The sequence below is a fragment of the Bombus fervidus genome, unplaced genomic scaffold (assembly GCF_041682495.2).
Source record: "Bombus fervidus isolate BK054 unplaced genomic scaffold, iyBomFerv1 scaffold0031, whole genome shotgun sequence".
NCBI lineage: Eukaryota > Metazoa > Arthropoda > Insecta > Hymenoptera > Apidae > Bombus > Bombus fervidus.
Window position 1 is genome coordinate 52,501 of NW_027212594.1, and position 5,000 is coordinate 57,500.

Consider the following 5,000-nt stretch of genomic DNA (forward strand, 5'->3'; position numbering starts at 1 on the left):
ACTTTGACAAAAGCCAAATTTTTTACAATAAGGAGGTGGGAGACGCTCCAGTTACGAAACTATACGAAGAGTGTGGCACTCTCTCTCGATCATCGGGATGAAGAGATATACTTTTACACGAATAATTCGAGGCGCCTGCGTGAGGTCGTACACAGAAAGACCCGCCGTCTCCGAATAATATTATAACAAACGAAAAACTTAAAAATATTCTCGAGGCGCCTGCGTGAGGTCGTAAACAGAAAGACCCGCCGTCTCCGAATAATATAACACACGGAAAACTTAAAAAGATTCTCGAGGCGCTTGCGTGAGGTCGTACACAGAAAGACCCGCCGTCTCCGAATCCTATAACACGAAACCGCTACTATTAATAATAATAATAATAATAATAATAACGATATGTGAGGGAACTTGAGCTGAACACATATCGAAAAAACTAAAAGTTACAGTGGAAACCACGTGTAATGAGAAATGCGATCGAGGCGCCTGCGTGAGGTCGTACACAGAAAGACCCGCCGTCACGATCTCGTATTTCGTATTTGCATCGTGGAAATCCAACGAACGAACAATATAATATATAAACTAAAATCTCTAAAGTGCCTCGTGTCGGAGAGATCACTGCTCACACCTCTTCTATATTTCGTAGTTGCGTTGCGTAGGCCTCACCTCCTAGCAACGGGACATAAGGAAGACTGCTCTTTGGGATCGAACGAAGCGTCTATAACGAGTCGTCGACGAGAGCGAAAGAACGCGAATAGCGAGCCGCAGAAAAATAGGATACCGAATTATATATCTTCGAAGGTTCTCTTCGAAGATCCATGGATACCTATATCTGCGCGTCTCCAGCTATCTCGCGCGTCTCTCCAAACTCTCGTCGTTCCTCGAAACGTGCTTCCTACCCAAAGGGCGTTCGTTCTTCCTATGTCGTTTCGTTGTCGTTCGTTTCAACGGCGAACGATATACGATGTTCGACAAAACGAAACCACGTTGTACGTTCGTACTCGTGGATCGGGTAACCTAGAACGAAAACGCATTGCGTGGATGTTGGCCCGAAAAGATATATACCAGTGCGAGTGATGGTAAAGAGTATAACGATTCTTAACTAGACGAAGTTGGTTCGGAGGGGACCGCCGGCCGTCTCTCTATCCTCGCGAGTCTAATGCCTCGTTCCGTCGCTAGAGTTTTTCAAACTCTGCTTCTGGCTATCGGGAAGAATAGACCGCGCGCGAGGAAGAGGAACGACGACCGTGCGCGTCCCATCGATTTTTTTTATTTTTACCTGAACCACCGAAGTCGATTCAGAGGGGACCGCCGGCCGTCTCTCTATCCTCGTTGTCGTGAGTCATATGCCTCGTTCCGTCGCTAGAGTTTTTCAAACTCTGCTTCTGGCTATCGGGAAGAAACGACCGCGCGAGGAAGACGACGACGACGACCGTGCGCGTCCCATCGAATTTTTTTTTATTTTTACCTGATCGACGGAAGTTTCGTCCGGTTCGTCTCTTTTACCATCGTCTCGTCGACCCGTTCAGAGGGGACCGCCTGTCCATATCCTCGTTGTCGTGAGTCATATGCCTCGTTCCGTCGCTAGAGTTTTTCAAACTCTGCTTCTGGCTATCGGGAAGAAACGACCGCGCGAGGCCGATGGCTGCGAGTCCCATCGAATTTTTTTTAAACGCACGCACACACATACACCTGAACGGAGATGCGTTCCTTTTCGTCGCGATTTTTCGCGCTTTAGTCGTCGTTGTCGCCATCCGTTCGGAGGGGACCGCCGGCCGTCTCTCTATCCTCGTTGTCGAGAGTCTAATGCCTCGTTCCGTCGCTAGAGTTTTTCAAACTCTGCTTCTGGCTATCGGGAAGAAAAGACCGCGCGAGGAAGAGGAAGGACGACCGTGCGCGTCCCTTTCGAATTTTTTTTTATTTTTACCTGAGCGACCAAAGTGGATTCAGAGGGGACCGCCGGCCGTCTCTCTATCTTCGTTGTCGCGAGTCTAATGCCTCGTTCCGTCGCTAGAGTTTTTCAAACTCTGCTTCTGGCTATCGGGAAGAATAGACCGCGCGCGAGGAAGAGGAAGGACGACCGTGCGCGTCCCATCGATTTTTTTTATTTTTACCTGAACCACCGAAGTCGATTCAGAGGGGACCGCCGGCCGTGTCTGTATCCTCGTTGTCGAGAGTCTAATGCCTCGTTCCGTCGCTAGAGTTTTTCAAACTCTGCTTCTGGCTATCGGGAAGAAACGACCGCGCGAGGAAGACTACGACCGTGCGCGTCCCATCGATTTTTTTTTACCCGAACGATGGAGATGCATATCGGCTGTTTGCTTCGAATAACTGGACGAGAGGAACGAACATATATATATATCATGGGCTAGCCACCGTGCGCTTTCTTCGCGAGATCGTGTGCTGTACAGAGGATTCAGAATCGGGTGTTATATCCCCGTCGTTTCCTGACGAACGGAGCTTCGATCTCGTTGGTTGTTATATATTATAATGCACTTTACGCCCGGTCGGCGGGCTGCGTGTGTCGTCGCGCAGTCCGTCCGATTTCGTTTTCGAACGTATTTTCGTGTCGTCAATCATATGGCGACTTCCGCGCGTTCGATTCCCGTTGGTCGGACGTTTGTCGGATATCGGCTTCTTTCGAACCGAGAATAAGAGTACAAAAACCTGAGTACACAAACAAAAATCCATGCATAAACGATTACCCTGAACGGTGGATCACTTGGCTCGTGGGTCGATGAAGAACGCAGCTAATTGCGCGTCAACGTGTGAACTGCAGGACACATGAACATCGACATTTCGAACGCACATTGCGGTCCACGGATACAATTCCTGGACCACGCCTGGCTGAGGGTTGCTCACGTAAACCTAAGACTGCTTGCGTTGCGTATCGTTGCTCTCGGTCCGTATCTCTCTGTTCTTTCTTGCCTCGTCGACAGCCCGCCGTCGTTCGTTTTATCTTTAAACGAACGTTTCTGAGTCGGAGGACGAGCGCCAAGCAAAAGAATACGAATTAAAGAGCGGTCGAGGGCTCGTACGCGACGTACGAGCGATTGTTGGACGTTCGTCGGCGTTCGTCGCTGGATCGTGTGGAGACCGGCGTACGCATGCTCTCGATACAAATATATATGAAAAATCTATCGCGTTCACGGGAGACTCGCAAAACTACCTCCGTCTCTTCTCTGTCCCTTCTTGGCTTGACAACCCGCCGTCGTTCGTGTTTTACGAACGTTTCTGAGTCGGACGAAGCGCAAGAAGAAGGATACGAATTAAAAGAGCGCGGAGAGAACCGTCGTCGTCGACGCGGTTATCGAGATACACAGAGCGAGTTTTCTTCGTGGCCGATTTTTTTTTTCTTTTTGTATCAGCCTCTGCTACGTTTTGTTAGTCTTCGATAAGCACGAATGACCGCGCCCCCGACGTCGTCTTAAATGAATTTTTGGCGAGACTGAGAGAAAGCAAAAATATTTTTGAACAAAGTCAGTCGAGAGAGGAGAGAAAAGAGAACCAAGATATTAAAACCTAAACCTAAACTTGGTGGCGTAACGAAAAACTGTGTGCCTTAAAGAAACACAACCGTCTTTTCATCAAGATGTTTTTACTCGTACAGCCCCAGGGATCGAATACCCACTCCGTCTGTTCGTGCGGCAGAGATGTATTCTGCAGGCGCGAGACGACTGACGAGAAGACAACGAGGACCGTCGCATCGATGGGTCGTCGTTGCGTTTTTCATCCTCTGTGCTTTTTTCTGTTCTTCGCGAACCCAGAGAAAGCCGTAGATCCGGGAACGGACACACGAGATTTCTTCGAACGCTGATGACTTAGGGAGATGATCCCCAGCGTTGCGCGGAGATCGGAGAGTACGCGTACATGTATCGGGACGAATTTTTCCCCGTCGGTCGCGTATCTCTCTGCCCGCGCGCCTGGCCCAAAGCCACGTTCGTCGGAAATCAACGAAAAGTGTGTTACGATCTAGCGTGCGTCTACGATCGGCTATATTTAAGGGTGACGAAGAAGAGAAAAGCTCACGGTGTTGCGCAACGTTTCTGTACTCGATTTTAAGATGTGCATGTGAGTCCGTTACAAAGTTGTTCGGATCGTCGAAAATAGTCGTTTTCGTCGTCGTGCGAAAGAGAATAATCTCTGACATTGGCACGGAGAGATCGCGCAGAGGAAGAGAACGATCCTCTTTGGCGAGGCTCGAGAAAGACTAACGAAACTTGATTAGAGACGAGGTATACACGCGCCGTACGTACGACGTACGCGCGTGTGATTTTTTTTTGCTTTAAGGCGATTCGGCGCTCCGAGTATTAGAGAAAAAGAGATCGTTGGTCATCCCATGTCTCTTCGTCGTCTATCGCTGGACCGCGCATCCTAACGTATCGCCGGTCGTCCAGTCCCCGAGTAATAAATTCACCCCGTTGTGTACGTCTCGCGCTCGCTTTTCCACTTGCGTGAGTTCCCGTGCGTTTTCGTCGTTGGTACAGAGCAAAGAAACCGATATGTTATATACATGTCGCGTGTTCGATCTCTGTGCCAGCAATAACAGGCGAAAACAAGGAACCGCTGGAATCGTCGAGAAGAGAGAAACGGCTACGGGAGATATATTATACATAACACGTGTATATATATATATATATATTATACAAAGAGGACGGGCGTTAAAAACCGGAGATCGTTACGGGTGTCTTGCGTGAGTCTTAGCTCGAACATGATACGACGAACGAAGTTTAAAAGGCACTTTGGCGAGATGCATAAAACGTTTCTCGATCGAGATAGAATATAAGGTTCTCGATTCTATTCGAATTAATTTTTTTTTTTTATTTTTTTTTCTCTTTGAGGCGATTCTCGGAGAGAGAAATAAAAATAAAGACCCTCTGTCGCATTGTTATCAAACCGTCTTGCTTTTCTCGAATCGCGCCCACATGGCACGAAATTTTTTTTTCTTTGAAAAAAAAAATTGTCACCGTGTCGTGACGTTGAAGCGACCTCAGAGTAGGCGA

The 5,000-nt window shown here is 48.4% G+C and overlaps 2 non-coding genes across 2 annotated transcripts in view; both read left to right on the forward strand.

Moving 5' to 3' along the window:
- Positions 1-2,699: 2,699 nt before the first annotated feature.
- LOC139997143 (5.8S ribosomal RNA) lies at positions 2,700-2,854 on the forward strand. The gene has a single exon (XR_011802589.1). It is a non-coding gene; the product is annotated as a 5.8S ribosomal RNA (ribosomal RNA).
- Positions 2,855-4,982: 2,128 nt separating this feature from the next.
- The window catches only part of LOC139997140 (large subunit ribosomal RNA), a 4,172-nt gene continuing 4,154 nt past the window's right edge, over positions 4,983-5,000 (forward strand). The window contains exon 1 of the ribosomal RNA XR_011802587.1: positions 4,983-5,000. This exon is cut by the window's right edge and continues 4,154 nt beyond it. This is a non-coding gene — a ribosomal RNA (large subunit ribosomal RNA).